Consider the following 20851-nt stretch of genomic DNA (forward strand, 5'->3'; position numbering starts at 1 on the left):
ATTAGCTTGGAATTAGACAGTGATGTCACAGCTTCCCTCTTTGAGCTTCACAACAGCCCTTCAGAAACCAATGGGTCACGACATTATCTATACAGTCCATTACATTACATTTCATTTAGCTGACGCTTTTATCCAAAGCGACTTACAATAAGTGCATTTGACCAAGAAGATACAAACATAATCAAGTACATTAGGTTTCATAGAGCCAAAACAATTTCAAGTGATACTCAACAGGCTTTAGATAAGCCAGTCCTTTGTTAGTATATAAATGCTTTGTTAGTATGTAAGTGCTTGGTTAGTATATAAGTGCTTAGTTAGTATCTAAGTTAATTGTATTCATTTTATTGCTAGAAGTGGAGTCGAAAGAGATTAGTTTTTAGTCTGCGCCGGAAGATGTGTAAGCTTTCTGCTGTCCTGATGTCAATGGGGAGCTCATTCCACCATTATGGAGCCAGGATAGCAAACCGACGTGTTTTTGCTGATGGGAACTTGGGTCCCCCTCGCAGTGAGGGTGCAGCGGAGTGCACGTGCTGGGGTGTATGGTTTAACCATGTCCTGGATGTAGGAAGGGCCAGATCCATTCACAGCATGGTACGCAAGTACCATTGTCTTGAAGTGGATTCTAGCAGTTACTGGAAGCCAGTGAAGTTAGCGGAGGAGCGGTGTGGTGTGGGAGAATTTAGGAAGGTTGAAGACCAGACGAGCTGCAGAGGTCGGATGGCACATGCAGGTAGACCAGCCAAGAAACTCCCTCCAGGCAGTAGTCTAGGTGTGAGATGACGAGAGCCTGGACCAGAAGTTGCGTCGCTTTCTGGGTCAGGAGGGGGCGTATTCTCCTGATGTTGTAAAGCGTGTATCTGCAGCAGCGGGTTGTAGCAGCGATGTTTGCAGTGAAGGACAGTTTGTTATCTAGGGTCACACCCAGATTCCTTGCAGTCTGAGTCGGGGAAACAACAGAGGTGCCAATGTTGATTGTTAGGTCAAGAGTTGGACACTCTTTTCCCGGAAGGAAAAGCAGTTCAGTCTTGTCAAGGTTGAGCTTGAGGTGGTGAGCAGACATCCACTGAGAGATGTCAGCTAGACAAGCAGAGATGCGTGCGACGACCTGGGTCTCTGAGCGGGGAAAGACAGAATTAATTGGGTGTCGTCAGCGTAGCAGTGGTATGAAAAACCATGCGGGCTAATGACTGATCCGAGCGAGTTTGTGTACAGGGAGAAGAGGAGGGGACCAAGAACAGAGCCCTGAGGGACCCCTGTAGTTAATTGACAAGGGTCGGACTCGGACACTCTCCAAGTGACCCTGTAGGTGCGGTCTTCGAGGTATGAGGTGAGGAGGGAAAGTGTAGAGCCTGAAACTCCAAGTTCTTGGAGAGTGCGAAGGAGGATCTGATGGTTCATCGTGTCGAATGCAGCAGACAGGTCCAAAAGGATGATGACAGAGGAGAGGGAGGCTGCTTTAGCAGTGTGCAGTTCCTCAGAGACAGCAAGGAGGGCAGTTTCTGTGGAGTGACCTGCCTTGAAACCAGACTGGTGCGGATCCAGAAGGTTGTTCTGATCGAGATAACAGGAGAGTTGTTTAAAGACAGCGCGTTCAAGTGTTTTAGACAGGAACGGGAGGAGAGAGACAGGCCTGTAATTTTTTTTTTTTTTTTAGTCAATTTATTGAACATGTCAGAAACAAAAACATACAACAATATATATATATATTTTTTCCTCACTCAAATTAAACAAAGTACAACAAAAAAACAAAAACAAAAAAACAACAATAATTCTCAAATAGTCTGTCATGTTCAACAGGGGCAAGAAGAAGCTTAAAAAAAAAACCCCTCTAGCATATATTTTTCTTATAAATAAAATATTAGGTAATCGTCATCAGCGACATGTTTGTCTTGTTAATTTGTTTGCTTTTTGTTTTTTTACAAAACAATCAGAAAGAAATTACTTTTACAATTACAAGAAATAACAACAAATGGGATTTTACAGGTCCTGTTCATAACCATTAATGATTTGGCTCCTAAATAATACTTTCAGTTTAGATACTGTAGACTTGTACAATATTTCAGTGCATCGTTACAGTTATTCCACAGACTAACACCTTTTGATGAGATGCAATGAAGTTTGGCATTTGTTCGTACGGGTGGTTTTTTGAAAATGCAGTTTCCTCTCAACATGTGCATGCTTTCTCTCCGTGTGAAAAGTCCCTGGATATTATGAGGTAATTGTTGATTTGCGGCTTTGAACATAATTTGAATAGTTTTATAGTCAACCAGGTCTTGTAGTTTTATTGTTTTTAGTTTGATGAATAATTTATTTGTTGGTTCTCTGTACGTAGTTTTATGTATAACTCGTATGGCTCTTTGTTGCAGGATGAAGATAGGATGTGTATTTAGTTTTATATGTGTTCCCCCAAACTTCCACACAATACATCATGTATGTAAGTATGAAGGAGCAGTACAGCATAAACAAAGAAGCTTGATTAAATAGGTATTTGGCTTTATTCAGAATTGCTATTGATTTGGACATTTTGGCTTTGATATAGCTTATATGTGGTTTCCAACTTAATTTATTGTCTATGATTACTCCAAGGAATTTTATTTCCGATACTCTTTCTAATTGGACGCCATTTATAATGAGTTTCTTCTCTGTATTGGTCGATCGATTCCCAAATATTATGAGTTTGGTTTTGCTTGCGTTCAATGTTAATTTATTTTGGTCAAACCAGATCTTCATCCTGCTCAGTTCCTTTTCCATTGTGACCAATAGCTGTTCTAAATTGTCCCCACAGCAGAGTAGACTTGTGTCGTCTGCAAAAAGAATGGTTTTAATAGTTTTTGATACTTCACATATATTGTTAATATACAGAATAAATAGTAATGGCCCCAAGACTGAGCCCTGAGGCACCCCACATGTAACCTGCAGTAGTTGTATGTAGGTAGCTGGATAGCCATGATAGTGCAACACCTCTAATGCCATATCTCTGTAGTTTTTTTATTAATAATTCATGGTCAACCATGTCAAATGCTTTTTTAAGGTCCAGAAATATCCCTATTGCATATTATTTATTTTCTATTGCCTTAGTAATGTATTCCATAAATTCTATAACTGCAAATGATGTAGTTCTGTTTGCTCTGAAACCATAATGTTGTTCATAGAGTATGTTATGTTTGGTGATGAAGTCATTCAGTCTTGTATAGTAGATTTTTTCCAGTATTTTAGAAAACTGAGAGAGCAATGAAATTGGTCTATAGTTTGACAGTACATGTTTATCTCCAGATGTATGTATTGGTATGACTTTAGCAGTTTTCATTTTATTTGGAAATACACCGGTTTGTATTGACTGATTACAGATGTGAGTTAGTGGTTTGGCTATACATTCAATAATGTTTTTAACTGTATACATGTCAATATCATGACAGTCTGTAGACCTTTTACTCTTAAGTTTTTTTAACTGTGTCAATAATTTCATTTTCATCAGTCCCTCTTAAGAATATAATTTCCTTCACATATATATCTTTACTTTCAACACCATCACTAGAACCAGTATTTGGAATTTCCCCAGCTAGACAAGGACCAACATTGACAAAGTACTTATTGAAATCTTCAGCAACTGAGGTCATGTCATAAATTACTGTATCGTTTTTTGACAGAAAACTGTTTGGGTATTGTGCCTTTCCATTTCCTTTTTTAATAATGGTATTTAATACATTCCATGTGTTTTTAATGTTATTTTTGTTATCCTCCAATAATTTGTTGTAATGATCCATTTTGCTACATCGTATTATCTTTGTTAGTTTGTTTTTGTATGTCTTGTATTTTTGTTCAGCCTCTACTGATCCATTCTTTAAGAAGTCTTTATATAATTCATTTTTCGTTTTACATGCATTTAATATTCCCTTAGTGATCCATGGTTTTTCAGCATATTTTTGTTTCACTATTTTCTTTACACAAGGACAATATTTTTCATACAGCCCTGATAGAATATGTAGAAATGATTCATAGGCTTCATTTGCATCTGGTACATACACTTTGTTCCAGTCTTGTTTAGATCATTCTTCTTTAAAAGAATGAACAGACTCTGGTGTTTTGTGTCTTGTAATTGTGACTTTTCTGGTGTCTTTTTTGATCCTAGTACAGTTCTGTATTGTTGCAAAGACTGGCAGGTGATCACTTGTGTCATTTATTAATATTCCACTTATTACTTTCCTATCCATAACATTTGTGAATATGTTGTCAATGAGTGTTGCACTGTGTGATGTTATTCTGGTTGGTCGTGTGATTGTAGGATATAAACTGTTGCTATACATAGAATTAATACATTCTGTAGTTGCATTGTGTTCTTGTGGGTTCAGCAAATCAATGTTAAAATCTCCACATACAAAGAGCATTTTCTTGCTGCTTGTGTAGTTATAAAGTTCAGCTAGCTTTTTCTCAAATGTGTCAATACATGATCCTGGTTTTCTATACACGCAGCTTATCAGAAGGTTTTTAGATGTTTTCATTTCAATTTCTACTGTTATGCATTCCATAATGTTGTCTATAGCGAAATACATATTACTGACAGATCTACTTTTGTAACTTTTGTTAATATAAAGTGCAGTCCCCCCACCTTTAGAATGTGTCCTATTATTAAAAAACATGTTGTATCCCTCGATTTCAACCATGTCAGCTTGCTCCTCACTAAGCCAGGTCTCTGATATTGCTAGGGCTGTAACTTGTTTCTCCAATTGCCTTAAACAGTGTTTGATCTTTGATACATTTGAAATGAGGCTTCTGCTATTAAAATGTAATATTGTTATTGATCCATCCATTATTCCATTTCTTTTGAGTTGATCTTCTGTGTAGTATTCACATTGGTTATGGATGTTATTGTATTATTATAACATCAGACGGGTTGAGAGTGGGTTTCTTTAGGAGAGGGTTTACTCTTGCCTCCTTGAGACTGTTTGGAAAGTGACCAGAAGTTAGAGAAGTGTTGATGAAATGGGCGAGAAACGGTAGAATATCAGGAACGATAGACTGAAGGAGGTTTGAGGGGACAGGGTCCAGAGGACAGGTGGTAGGACGGGCAGAGGTAATGAGGGTAAGAACCTCACTTGGAGAGAGAGGGGAAAAGGAGGTTAGTGTGTGGGTGAACGGTGGGTCTGGTGACCCAGCGGTGAGTAATGGTGAGTCGGAAAATGAAGAACGAATATCATCATCATTTTCGAAGTAGTTAACAAAGTCGCTTGGAAGAAGGAAGGAGGGGGAAGGGGCTTTGGGAGGGTCCAAGAGGGTGGAGAAGATGGAGAATAGTTTTTTGGGATTGGAATAGGAAGAATGGATCTTATCTTGAAAGAAAGTGATTTTTGCCTGAGAGATCGAAGCAGAGAAAGAGGATAGGAGAGCCTGATAGGTTAGGAGGTCGTCATGGTGTTTGGATTTCCACCGTTTCCGCTCTGCTGCCCGAAGGATGGTTCTATTAGCACGCAGTGCGTCATTTGGCCAGGGAGCAGGAGGGGACTGACGAGCCTGCCGAGATGTGAGAGGACAGAGAGAGTCCAGAGAGGATGAGAGAGTAGAGAGGAGAGTTTCTGCAGCAGAGTTTGGAGGCAGGAGTTGGAACGAATCAGAGGAAGGGAGGGCTGAGAGCAACGATGAGGTAAGAGTAGAGAGGGAGAGGGAACGAAGGTTATGGCGGACAGGTGCAGGATGAGAAGAGATTAGTTTGTTATGTTTGGAAAGGGGTAGAGAGAATGAAATGAAGAAGTGATCGGATGTGTGGAGCGGGTTTACAGAGAGGTTAGAAGCAGTGCAGTTCCTTGAGAATATGAGATCAAGGACATTGCCAGCTTTATGAATTGGTGGGGACGGAGACAGTGAGAAAGCAAAGGCGGTTAAAAGAGATGTTAGTTCAGCTATCTTCCCTGTCTGGAGGTTGAAGTCTCCGAGAAGTACAGCGGGAGGGCCAGTTGCAGGGATGTGTGAGAGGCCCCCAAGGTGCCTGGTGGACGGTAGAGAACAACAATGGTTAATTGTATAGGATGGGTTACAGTAACGGCATGGAATTCAAAGGAGGAAGGAGAGAAGTTAGGAAGCTTGAAGAGGGAAAAGCTCCATTTGGGAGAGAGCAGGAGACCAGTGCCACCTCTTTTCTGCCAGAGGGTCTGGGTGTGTGGGAGAAGGAATATGCAGTGGAGAGAGCTGCTGGGGTAGATGTGTTGGATGGAGTAATCCAGGTCTCAGTGAGAGCAAGGAAATCCAGGGACTGCAGGGAAGTGTAGCCAGAAATGAAGTCAGCCTTAGGAACAGCTGACTGGCAGTTCCACAGGCCACCTGAAACTAGATGTTGGATCTCAGTGGAGCATGTGGGATAGACGAGAGCAGGCTGGTTACAACTATTACGAGATGCACTGGGCCAGTAAAACTTGTGAGAGGACACATAAACAGGAATGGAGAAAATACACATGTCTTAGCAGGAGGGGACAAACACATCAGAGATACTTAGCACAGTTAAAGTAGGATTTGCCTCCCTTGTGACTCCAACAGGACTCTATTGTCTTTGTCAGTCTGACGCTGACGCTCCAGGAAAGTGCTGCCTACAATGGACACCAGTCCTGATTGCTGAGTTGTCACAGCTGTAAGGCCACACCCCTTGAATTAGTTAACTCTCTGCAGCTGATGGGCAGAAATAGGAAATTGAAACTGGATCACTCCTGAGTTCTTAATGAAACTTTTTAGTGACAATAGTTTACAATTACATTAAACTCTAGCTAATAAAGTTATGAGGTTAACCCTTAATACAGTTACTCCTAGTCAATAAAGCCCTTAGTATTCTACAAATGTTTAAATCAAAGTTAACCCTAACAACCAGTTAGTTCAGTTTTAAGGTTTCTGTAAAAATAAATGTCCCAAATTTCTGCCTGAAAATACTTTAGCTGTTTTGAGATTAAAATCACAATTTTAAATCAGATGAACTACAGAACATTTATATCTATGGATATTACCCATCAGAAGAAATGATGGATAATATCTTTAAGTAATCGTTTCCATTTTCTTAAATTGTGATTAAGTTATTGTATCTACAGTTATTATTAATTGAAATGTGTGCATTGATACTATTCACTTGGAAAATCTTTCTAAAATGATGGGTTCAGTAGGCCTACTCATTAAGGCAGTTCTCTCTTACTCTGCATTCGTACACAGATCTATTGCTGCATCAATGAGTTTCCTATCCTCTCTAAGCTTGTGAACGCTTTTCTGTCCTTGTTCATTAGAGGAACTCTATGTTTGCTTCTGGCTAGGAGAGGAATCATGTTGAAAGGCTGGATGGGCTTAATATTAGCTGGTTAGTGAGCTGATTTCACCACTTAGTGTCAGATCAATTTGTTAAGCTATTGAACCGAGAACATGAGGGCAACAAAATAATCTTAATGTGTAAAAAAGGTAAGAAGCAGACACAGACTAAAACAATAAAGAAAATATCTGACATATGAAGATATAGTGTGTGTCTTTTAGTCTTGGGCTTACAAGTGAATGTTTTGTTACCTACCGTGTAAAAGTGTCACACACTGCAGCATGAGGAAAACATAATGTGCGGTAAAGGTGTCAATAAACACAGTACACATGAGGACATAATAACAGTGTGCATGCCTTTCAGGTGTGGCAGGTGTAGACGTAGAGAGCCTCGGCACAGGTTTATTACGACAACAAGGTTTACCGGCTGCACTCAATTGACCTGTGAATCATCGACTCTGTCCTTCATCTCAGAGCTAATGGGCTGCTATACAGGGTTAAGTGTCTGGTAATTGACCCAGGCTGCTGCTGGTTTTCTATTCTATCTAATTAAATGTATTCAGCTGGCATTCCAGGTGTTCATCAGCATCTGATTAAATCAGCAGAGCTCAGAAAAAAAGAAAGAGCAAAGCAAAGACAATGAATGAAGTGTTGCCACAGATGATAAGAGCATGAGAAAAGAGCCACAGGTTCATCAAGAAGTTACTCTCCGGAGATTTCTGTGGGGTAAGGCAGCTATTCTCAGTGCTTTGCCCATCCATAAAACCATCCATGGTATAATGTGCTCAGACAGTATTTCATAAACGATACTTGAGATTTGAGATGATGCATATAATTGGGGGATGAAAATGTGATGGCATACTGTATGGGTTGATAAATATGTTCCATCGAGAGCCTTAAAACGTCACCTATGTTTTTTACGAACATTAAAGGAGTTAGTTGATATCACTTTTCAGAGATTTGGCAATAGATAGTTACTGAAAGGGGACATATTGTTCTAATATTTAGGTTCCAACTTGTATTTTGGGTTTCTAAAACATTTTAACCTGCTTTAATTTTCATAAAAGTATTGGCTAAAGAGAACATTCTCATGGGGAATCTCAATACAGCAGTGATAATCTGGTAGGTTTTTAGGTGCACAAACACTCAAAATGTGTGTTTTGCAGATATGTCCCCTTTACATGTTTGTTAAAGCATTATGACTAAAAGATATACAGATTCAAACATGTATTACTTAAACACTATGCAATGGCATTACTGTTAATAATCTACATAACATTTAAGATTGCATTTTCTTATTTCTTATGCAAATATACTGTGTTTTTGTTTGAGCGGAATTTCCTGGAAGACATTTCCAGATATGGTTCACACGCAGCGTTAAACATTGCTTCTCTAATTCAGCTCTGCTTCAACTGAGCAGTGTGGTCTTTAGGGCTAGCCATACATCTGCCTCCAAACAACACACTCTTTTAATCTGAGCCACGCTTCCACACAAGTCCTCATATAGGAAGTTCTTACATCAAATGCTGTGTGTCAGTACACAAGGAGGAAACCTGAGTGAAGAGGAGGCACAAGGAGAACCCAACTGCGTGGGTGCATAGTAAGAGAAGCAGCCAGAAGAAAGCTCAACGGCTTCAAAGAGAAAGAGGTTTTGACTGTGTGCATTAAGTAATTCTTCCAATTCAATGTAACTCTGGCAAGATGGATGTATTGGTCCTCATTTAAAGAGCTGAATGGTCTTTCAATGTTCTTAGATAAAAGTTAATTGGTAAAGTGCTTATCAGTATTCTCTTCCATTTGATGGTGGGATCAGGATTTAAAATACCTTGTTTTCACTGGGAAGACCATTGTGTGCACTTAGTGTAAGTAAATGCTTCTTACAGTATCTATAATGTGCCTTTTAATTAAACAGTTTATTTCTAACTTTCATGCATAACAATATTAGAATAACTCTAATTGTGCAAACAATAAGTTGATAATGCAATAAAACACAGGTTCTGCTTGGATGACTTTTTATTGTGCCTTACCATAATCTTTCTTTCAGGGTCTTTTCATTCTAATATGTATTCAAAGTGAGTACTTTGTTATCATAACTGCAATCTCGTTACAGGACTTTATAGCACCCAATTTCAACTAACTGGTTCTATTTATTTAAATGCTTTATAACAAATTGGATTTATTTTTCTTGACAGTGCAAGAATCCCAAGGTGACTGGACATTTGATGAGTGCTTTACCCTCGCGTTCCTCTAACCGCCATACATGAAGGACCAGTGATAGTGAGACATATTCATTTCACTGCAGTTGCACTACATTTGTAAACCTGTGTATAACATTATACAATGAGCACAACGTTTTGTGCCTTCACAAGACATCTTTCCCGCAGACCCTGTAGATGAGGTAAATGTTGCAAATATGCTTATCAAATGAAAAGATCATCTTTCAAGAGCAATTGTGCTTGTAGCTCCATTTTGACCCAAAGTCTCAAAGATCATATATCATACATTTAAGAAACTATGAAATGAATGAAAATATATTCATTAATTTCAATATTTACATATATCTATATATATTGTTATGTTATTTCTTGCAAAAGGAGTAAACAGATGTTTCAAATGGGGGCAATGAACTAATTTGACCTTTCTTAATATCCATTAGGCCTCATGTTTCTATTGCATTACAATCGGCTTGCTTACTCAGAAACCACTTAAGTAAATCTCCCTTCATGGGATAATATTGAGACAACACTCTGCATATCATTTGCTGACTTGTAACATGGCCGAATTTTCATTTATTTTCATCATGCATTTTTGATTTATTAAATGAAGCATCTCTTCTGAATACAACGCAAGAAATATGCTTGAGTGAGATTTTGATGACTTAAATCATAAGCTGGAAAGTAATTTCTGCAGGTTTTAGTAAAGTAGCACGTTCTCATCCAACCTGTAGAGGTCTGACAGTAAGGCAGGGGCGGACTGGCCATCGGGACGTTCGGGACGAATCCCGATGGGCCGGTACTGAAGTGGGCCGGTCGGACGATGTGGGCCGGCCGGTAACCGGCAGGGCTCGACATTAAATGGCCCGCTGGCCCGGAAGCACTATTTAGACACCCCGGGCCAGCATACTTTCCACTTGCCCGCTCGGGCCACTAAAAATATTGCTTTAAAAAAATTGTCCTGTGGTATTGGTATTTTGACTAGCAATTTAGTTAAATTGTTTCGTTTATCAACGCTACAACATAGCGTTCCGTGAGTCGGTTGTCGTTGTTGTTGGGTGAAAAGCAAACAGCTGTTTGCTGCGGAGCTCAGCAGGAGCAGGCTCCGGTGAGCGTGAGCGCGCTCCTTCACTACAGACTATCGCGCCACCTAACCATTCGCCAAATGTTTTTAATACCAGCGGTAAACAATCTTCAAATAAAAGAAAGTCACCGGAGGAGTTAAATGAGAGTGACAGGGAGTATGAGAAGAAGAGGGAGAGAAAGTTTCAGCCAGCTTGATCGATGGAGTTGGCTGCAGTGACGTGTCCTAAAACCCTTTTATAATCTATCGATTAGATTTATGATTCGAAAATTATAAAAGTAGGGTAGACATGTGGAGATTATCCGGCTGAACAAAACGTGCATTTATCAAACAGGTTTGTTTTCCACAGACCTTATTTCCAGCTATTTTCCAAAACCCTTGTCGAGGGAACCAGCAGCTTACTTCCTGGTTTTAGGACGCGTCACTGGCTGCACCTCTCAATATGATGCCAATATAAACAAGGTCTTCCGTCGGCTCTGTACATCAATGCCGACCTATGCTGACAAGTAAGTGAAGAGTAGAAAATATAAAGGTATTGGCGAAATGTCCCAGCAGTTTAGGATAATGAAGGTTCAGGTTCTAATCAAATCAATTACATAGCCTGACAGGAAGGCAGAAAGTGCATTATACAAATAATAATAATAGCAGACATTTTTTAACAATGACCACAATATCATTATTTTAATAAACCAAATATGAACAATTGAGGAAAATGAGGAAGAACTGATGATTAAAATGTTGTAGTACAAGTAGTAATGTAGTTAGTGTATACATTACTATTGCAACAAATGTGTTAATTTTCTTCATTATTAGTCGATTTTTTTTTTTGGACGAACGCTCCGGGCCAGTGGTTACAATGGTGGGGCCAGTGATAATACAAGTCCACCGGCCCGGAGGTAGACATTAATTACCCTTAATGTCTACCGGTAAATGGTAAATTGTCTACCCCCCCCCCCCGTCGACAATTTACAAGCGGTATTTACTTGCGGTACCGCGGTGGGCCGGCGTTACCGAAGTGGGCCGGTCGAGAGTCCCGGACTGATTTGTAAGTCCCAGTCCGCCCCTGCAGTAAGGGCACATTTATGTTTTTTTTCCCTCCAATCCTGTACTATAGCCACTTCCAGATAAGTGCTTTGAGATTGAATAACTTCCACATCCACACAGAATACATTCATCTGTTGGAGGACGCAACCGCCGACCATGATTAACCCAAACATCCTCGCTCCCACTCTCACTTTGAATGTGTTCGGTTCGGCTGCGGTGTTTGAGAGTGCAAAACATCAACCACCAGATTCGTCTATAAAAAAGGCAACAAAACACACAAAAGTAAGTATTTTGTCGTGCCACCTTACAACATTAACTAAATGAAGCAATAAAGCAGTGGTCACAGACCATGTCTGAAAGAGACAAATGATGGCATATTAACCAAAAGGAAGATTCTAAGCCACCAATTTAGACTCCATTAGTTTGAGTTATCATGTGTCTTCTTGACAGGGTTCTGCAAGAGTAGTTTATGCAGGACAACAAAGAAAATGAGTACTATATGTTTGGGCTGGAATACATCTTCTAAACATAAAATAGACATTTCTTACCCATTATAGTGTCCACAATATAAATGATAGAATATTGATGATAGCCAGTTATCATCCTTGACTGCTAGATGATCATTTGTGCTTTCTGCAGAACAGCACATCCACTACATTCACAGGAGCAATGTGACTCATCTCTCTGGATTAATGACATTTTAGAAATCTGGCCTTGAATATATTCCCCTCTTGGGCAACTACCGACCGTTTCATCTTTAAAAGGTGGATGTCACTACAACACACCCTTTATACTTACAGCTACTATTCTGTTAATGTCTCTGCAGAGACTTGCCTTGAATGGAATGTGTGTTTAGTCACGGTGCGTCTCTCTGGGTTTGAAATGTCTTTATTTTTATCCTAGTCACATCAGCCGTTTGAAATTATTCATGCAAATCTTTGAGATATTTTCACATGCAGACCAGTTAAACTTCACAAAAGTGCAGGCTGTATCATTATTTCCACAGTAGTTTGAATCAGATCTTAAGTTAAATGAAATTGATTGGACACCATAAGCAGACTCAATCAATAACAATGATCTGTAGTCCCCAAAGACTTTGCTCTGTTTGCCTCAGTCTATTGAGTGGAGGCTGCTGCTTCATCATCTCCTTCAGCAGGGCATAACTGACACCGACTCATGTTCAATACCATAATGATGTCTGAAGTATCCCATTCATTATCACAGTTAACGCTCAAAATTAAAAGTAATTGCGCCTGGAAGTCAATGGAGAACATCAATGTTTCGATTCCAACACATCTAATGAAAGCCTCCTGACCAGTGAGGTTTTATTATTGGTAAACAACCTTGGTAGAGCTTTGTATGCGGTCTTGAACTGGGAGGCGCTCAGGGGAATGGGTCATGGTATTTATCATACAATCAATACCGCTAGCGCCAACACGAGTCGCATGATTGAACATCAGAGTGACAACAAAAAGTTAGAATCAATTCAAATCACAACCATTGTTTTTGTCACATCATTGTACTATAAATAATAGGTTTGTTTTCAGCCAGGCTAGCGATATGTCTGCAGGGATCAATCAATGTAAGTGCATTGCTTTGATCCCGATGAAAACGTGTCAGCTACTCAATGGATTGCCATGACACTTTGTGCAGACAATCATGGTCTCCAGAGGATGAAGCTTACGTTCAGGTGACTGAACCTCGTGTCACAATGACGTTAAATGATTTGACTGAAATTCATTGACACATTTTGGATGGTTTGCCGTGAACTTTGTTTCATATATCCATGTTTCCGACAGGATCAATTGTATTAACCTTGGTGGTCCTCTAGTGACACGGATAGGTCAAATATAATTTAAAACTGTTGACTTTCTAAGGACCCTCAGCAGCCAGTGGTAGCATGATACCACACAGACCTAAAATCGGGATCATGGTAAACATTCAAATTGTCCTTGTGAGCAATGATAGCATGATATGGTTAGCATTTGGCTCAAAGCACCTGTGCCCACAGAGCTGGAGGAAATGCTTTATTGTTTAAAACATAAGTGTACGATTAAATGGCAATAGTTGGGAGTAGAAGCAAATATTTAAAATCTGTATAGAAATTACTGATCATAAAAGTATATAAAATAAATCTGAGCGGCCATTTAATGCCAGCTTTCAGTACTTGACAGTATGACTCGCAGTGCTATGGACACATCTCTCTCGATACCCAAAAAGTTTCAAAACCCAGGTTGAACTGGGATGAGTGACTTATTTCCAGAGCACACCCAATTCATAATTGATTTTAAATGAAACATACAAGAGATTAAAAGAAGCCAGAGGGTAAATAATATTACATTTGAGTCAAGAACAGATGCCGTTGGGGCTGATTCGCCTTAAAATGAAGGTTAATATTATTTATATATATTTATGCCGATGTGCTACAGGTCAGTCAAGGATCCTTGTCCATCATGCTTGCTGATGACGTGTGTTACAACGCTCAAAGCTCAAACTTTGATAGAAACCTTTACGTCTATGAAAGACTGCCTCAGGTAGAAAATGGGTGAGCAGAGGACACAACATTGACCCTGAATACATCAGGACACCTGGAGTAAACCTTATCAAAGCTACACAGTCAGATGTCCACAGGAAACATTACATCCTTTCACCCAACTCGCTCCAAGTTATTAAAAAAAGAGTGATGACAGAAAGTTCTTGTATTCTGTTGAGGGTGGGAGGATTAAAGATTGAGAGGACGTAAGAAGATGAGAAGAGAATGAGAGAGACCATGTGAACGAGCCCTAGCAGTGGGGCAGATTACTTGCGTCTATGGTGTTCACACAGATTTCATGAAGCTAATATCAAAGCAACAGCTGGAGGAAAAGGCCAGGCATATACATGAGGACAGCCGCAGAAAGGGAATAAGAAATGCAATGACTGTAATAGTAGTGTGCGTGCATGAGTGAGTGAGTGTGTGCGTGTTTTCATGTATATATTCATACACAGATAAGCACCCACCCGCCCTCTGCCTCTTCAACTTTGAAGCAAATGTTCTGGTGAAAATTGAGGGGGTTAATATTTTATACAGCAGCAAACGGGATGAATTCAGAAGCCCTCTGATTGAGAACATCTTCAAAAATGCAAACCCCATCAAAGAGCTGAACTTTGAATCCATATGAAGTTGCAGCTGGCTGTCACTGAAACAGCTACCTCCTCTTCTGGCCTTGATGTAAACCCTTTGGGTTGTAATTATTAAAAGCTCTTCCCATTCTTAGAAAAAAATATTGAATTGTTCTTAGCCCATTCTTTAAACCTTACTTCTGTGACCGGGGATGTACAGTATGTTTTTGTTACATTGTTATCTGTTTGTTGTTCTCATTTTGGTACATAATAACTTAAAGTATGTTACTTTGAGAAATGTATTTGGTCATTCTGGACTGTTTCTTAGCGGTGCATCTTAAGACAGTTTAATACTGTAGCAGAATTAATTTTCTCCGGATGATAATATTCCCAAAACTAACAGAGTTCAGTCAAAAAATACAACAGAAGAACATTTATTTTATTGTCAGGATTATAAATAATGCATTGCTGTAATTTTAAAGTATACTTTAATTAGATTTTTTTTTAAATGGTATGAGTCAACACACACTGTACTGAAATTAAAACAAATGTGCAACTTGAAGACAACATCTGGCATTCAAATGGGCCTCATAAATTCATATTAACAATCATAAATATTATGCAAACATGTGCCAGCTGTTAATAATCTACCTCATTGATATAAAACAGATTGCGTGTAAACAAGCTTCTGCTGTACAAAAAAGTGTATGAATACAGTTTTAAGAGAAATGTTGTAATATATATCTAACTACATTTGAAAGAAAAAGAAATCATGGAGTATTACTAATTTATTTTACATTAGCTGAGGCCTAAAGGTTGGTGTTTTGATAAATGCATTATTTGACTAATAAATATGAACCTGCATGGAGCTTATAACGTTAACTCTCAAAAACTAGGAAGATTTGGTGTCACATGAGTAGCGTACGGGGACACTTTTAAAGTCAGCCCACTTTAAGCTTGAGCTTTTGGTTGCTGCTAGCTTCAGGGCTAACCAAGCCTGTCACTTTACAGCAGGTGTTTTGAAGAGTTGTAGTCACCCCTACTGTTTACATGCTCACTGCACACACATAAGAGTTCCCTTAATCTTTCTTTCCCTCAACTGTCCAGCAGCACACTCTACTGCTTGCCTCCGTACCCTAATGGAGATGGAGGGGGGTGGTGGCAGATTGGCAGTTCAATAGAATCGTAATTACAAACTTTTCTAGCGAAGGGAACCCCAAACGACCCCAACAGAAATAACACAAGAGAGCGAGAAGACAGAATAACAGAGGCGAGAGAAGAAGAGGAGAGAGAGAGAGAGCGAGACGCGAGAGAGACGCGAGAGAGAGAGAGCGAGCAGAGAGAGAGAGAGACAGAGAGAGGAGAGAGACGCCGATGGAGAGAGAAGGAGAGCGGCAGAGGAGGGGAGAGAGAGATACGAGAGAGAGAGAGAGGAGATAGAGAGATCCGCCACGATCTCTCTCGTCGTAGATACCATCTCGCTCTCCTAGTCTATCTCTCTCTCCTCTATATCTCTATCTCTCTATCTATCTCTCTTCTCTCCTCTCTCTCTCTCTCTCTCTCTTCCTCTCTCTCTCTCACAATCAGTAGGGTTTAGGTTGAGTCTGTGTCTCGTGTTGTGCAACAGGCTGCTGATTTTCAATGACTTTTCCATGACTTCTCCATGACCTTTACCTAATTTTCCATGACCAAAAAATTACCCTTTCTCAGCCGTACCACTGAAAATGGTTTATTTTAACATGGAACAGAAAATAAGGTCTGCATATGAAACATGTTGTGCCTATCTAAAACAAATCCAATAGTAAGCTTACTAGCAACTAAAATCTCTCACCAGCAAAATACCTCGTCAGTTAAATGCCATTTTACGTTTTATTACTATACGATACCGTATTTATTATCATTATAGTATTACTATTTAGGCGACTAGATAAAATATCAATTATATTTGATGCAACTTTAGTTACATTTCCATGACTTTTCCAGGGCCTGGAATTAGCATTTTGAATTTCCATGAGTTTTCCAGGTTTTTAATGACCGTAAGAACCCTGACTACCATTACAACTTGACGAAAGTACAGCTACAAGAGATACAGTTTTAATTGACCTTTTTTGCAAAGTACATCTTTTTTTCAAAGAACACGGGACATTATAAAAGTCGAACCTGCTGCAGCACAACTGTTACGGTCAAAAAGATTAAATCAAGGTCCAACTGGGAAGCAGAGGCTACATCAGCTGCCTGCATACAAATCATGTGCACTTCTGAAAACCTTCATTATCAATTTAAGTATTATTCAAGGTTAAACGTACAAAAAAGTAGCCATTAGTTGCTGAGCAATGAAACCAGACTAATTGACTGCCTAGCATGGGCTGACCTAGCCTCTCCTAAATTACTTCAGTCAGGAACATTTGCTGTGAAGTCAAAGCCATTAATATCTGAACAGTAGCAGTGGAGTTCAGTTCAGTTCAGTTCAGTGGCACAGTGGCTCTGCTTTCTATGGTGCAGTGAGCTGTATAAGCAGCACACTGAAAATTCAGCAGGGAGGAGAACAAAGCCGGCTAAAGTCACAGAAAACATACAGAATATAAACCTAGGAGCCTACTGAACTCATCACAGGTACTGTATAATAAGTAGTAGGGAGCCAGAAAGAGGGAAGTTGGCCGTATGGGAAACAAACAGACCAGACCAGAGCCGGCCCTTGGCATAGGCAGTATAGGCGAATGATAAGAGCGCATCAATCTATGGGGGGCACCGAAAATGTAAAAAATAAATAAATAAAGTTCGAAAAAAATAAAACGTTTTATAATTATCGTATACTAACAGAACTACGCCTATATAGATGAGAGTAACACCTACGTCACTTCCGGGCAAAAATTACGGCCCCGCCCACTTTTGGGGGAAAACAACGCTGTCATTTGAATGGCGGTCAATACAAATTCTGAAGTTTTTGCCAATCCGATCAAATTGTTTTGAAAACCGTGGATTTTTGGATCTTCAAAGAGCTCGATTACGATGGCCAGTCAGGCAAACAATTACATTCGATCATTGGAAATCGACAATCGGTCTTGATATATGGTTAAATTAAAATCAGTAGGCGAGAATGTAATTTCTCCAGCTGTTACTCTCATGAGCGAGGCGGAACATAATAGTTTTATCATGCCAAAAAGCTGCTGTGTCGTTTATTGCACCTCAAACATTATTAAAATAATCAAGAGTTCAGTGTTTCTGTACTTCCTCTAAGAAGAAAGGACAGTAAAAGAAGAGCTATGTGGCTTCAGGCTCAATTGCCATTCAAATGACATCGTTGTTTCCCCCAAAAGTGGGCGGGGCCGTAAAGTCACGTAGATGTTACTCTCATCTATGAAAATCGATAGCCTACTGCTATATTTAACCATATATCGAGCCCGATCGTCGATTTCTAATGGCTTAATGCAATTGTTTGCCTGTCTGGCTATTGGAATCGGGCTCTTTGAAGATCCAAACATCTCCGGTTTTCTTCCATTTCTGATCGGATTGGCAAAAACTTCAGAATTTGTATTGACCGCCGTTCAACTGACAGCTTTGTTTTCCCCAAAAAGTGGGACGAGCCGTTATTTTTGCCCGGAAGTGACGCATTTGTTACTCTCATCCATAGAGTGGCGAAGTCCCTCCCTTTCTGGTGGACCTCCATGGGACCTTATTTTGGAAAAATCATGTATTGAAGTCAATGGAGAGAGAAAGATTATCTTTTGATCCCGTTTTAATTGTACAACGAATTACACATGTGATGTTTGTCAATTTAAAAGATCATTTTGCAAGTAAAAAAAAAAAAATGTGTCGTAAAACTGTGAAGTAACACATTTTTTTGTGTGAAACGCTCAATGAACTACAACTCTGGTCTTGCATACGTCACCAACACCAAGATGGCCGTCACGTTAGCACATTTCACCTCTTTCTTTCAGAATGAAGTGAAAAGTATTAAAAGAGGTGAAAATCACTACAAGTCTGGCCATATTGATAACTGTACATACACAAAAGGGGAGTTAGTCGGTTCCGTAAGAGCCAGCATGCGGGACCGGCTTTACAAGGTTTTGGTGAGTAACACATTACATTACATTACATTACATTACATTGCATTTAGCTGACGCTTTTGTCCAAAGCGACTTACAATAAGTACATTCGACCAGGAAGACACAACCTTGAAGAAAACAGAATCATATAAGTATATCAGGTTTAATAGAGCCAAACATTTCAAGTGCTACTCAACTGGCTTTAGGTAATCCAGTCCTTTATTGGTATAAAAGTGCTTCGTTAATCGTTCTAACGCTCGAAGTGGAGTCGAAAGAGATGAGTTTTCAGTTTGCGCCGGAAGATGTGCAAGCTATCTGCCGTCCTGATGTCAATGGGGAGCTCATTCCACCATCTTGGAGTCAGGATAGCAAACCCACGTGTTTTCGCCGATGGGAACTTGGGTCCCCCTCGCAGCGAGGGCGCAACGAGTCGTTTGGCTGATGCAGAGCGTAGTGCACGCGCTGGGGTGTACGGTTTAACCATGTCCTGGATGTAGGAAGGGCCAGATCCATTCGCAGCACGGTAAGCAAGTACCAGTGTCTTGAAGTGGATTCTAGCAGTTACCGGAAGCCAGTGAAGGGAGCGGAGGAGCGGAGTGGTGTGGGAAAATTTAGGAAGGTTGAAAACCAGACGAGCCGCTGCATTCTGGATGAGCTGCAGAGGTCGGATGGCACATGCAGGTAGACCAGCCAGGAGGGAGTTGCAGTAGTCTAGGCGTGAGATGACGAGAGCCTGGACCAGAACCTGAGTCGCTTTCTGAGTCAGCTGGGGACGTATCTTCCTGATGTTGTAAAGCGTGTATCTGCAGCAGCGGGTTTGTAGCAGCGATGTTTGCAGTGAAGGACAGGTTGTTATCTAGGGTCACACCCAGATTCCTTGCAGTCTGAGTCGGGGAAACAACTGAGGTGCCGATGTTGATTGTCAGGTCAAGAGTTGGACAATCTTTTCCCGGGAGGAAGAGCAGCTCAGTCTTGTCAAGGTTGAGTTTGAGGTGGTGAGCAGACATCCACTGAGAGATGTCAGCTAGACAAGCAGAGATGCGTGCGACGACCTGGGTCTCTGAGCGGGGAAAGGACAGAATTAATTGGGTGTCGTCAGCGTAGCAGTGGTAAGAAAAACCATGCGGGCTAATGACTGATCCGAGCGAGTTTGTGTACAAGGAGAAGAGGACACGAGTGTAATGTGTAACGTTAATGTACGCGACTCTGGGATTTGTAGTCTTTCTAGTTGCGTATTTTTCATAGTCTTATATTTCAACAGTTTTAAGACAAACTGTGACTTTTTTGACATGGAAATTATTTTTTAAGATTGACAAATAGCATATGTGTAATCCATGGCACAATTCAAACGGGATCGAAAGATACGTTTTCTCTCTCCATTGACTTCAATACATAATTTGTCAGAAATAAGGTCCCATGGGGCTGAAGTAGATGGGCGTGACTTCGCCACTCTATTGCGTAAAGCGCCCATAAACTATGGCGCACCCCCCCCCCCCGCCAAAATCAAGTTGAACCGCCCCAGCCCCAGTAAAAACCAGAGGTTTATGTGAAATAGTTCTATATTATTAATTATAGGTTTTACATTTGTTTTTGTGTTCATTTAAAATAAATCAAACTCCCAAAAAACGTATACAGCTTTTATTAACATTGGAATTTACTGTGTAAGCGGCCGCAGGGGGGAGAGCTTTAGAGAGCTCTCTCCTGAAAGACTGAGAGGCTCTGATAACCTCAGCTCTGTGAGGTAAAGGCACAACTTTATATGATCATTATAGTTATAAAAAAATAAGAGAATAGATTTGCATCCATTCTCTTATAGTATAAAATACTATATGACAGTAAAAAAAAGTTGTTATTAATAAACAAGAATACAGTTTAAAAGGGGAGTGATTTGTAAAATATCCATAAAGAAATAGAAAATCTGCTTACAGTTCTGTTTCATATGGGTGTTGAGAGATGTATCCATAGATCTCCTAATGTTGCTCTCAAAGTGCACCAGATTGATGCTTTTAACTTCAACATTAAAACAAAAAAAAATCTTCCCTGGGGAACATGCCCCCGGACCCCCCTAGAGGATGTTAGGTCCCCCCCAC

This window comes from Gymnodraco acuticeps, unplaced genomic scaffold (assembly GCF_902827175.1).
Source record: "Gymnodraco acuticeps unplaced genomic scaffold, fGymAcu1.1, whole genome shotgun sequence".
NCBI lineage: Eukaryota > Metazoa > Chordata > Actinopteri > Perciformes > Bathydraconidae > Gymnodraco > Gymnodraco acuticeps.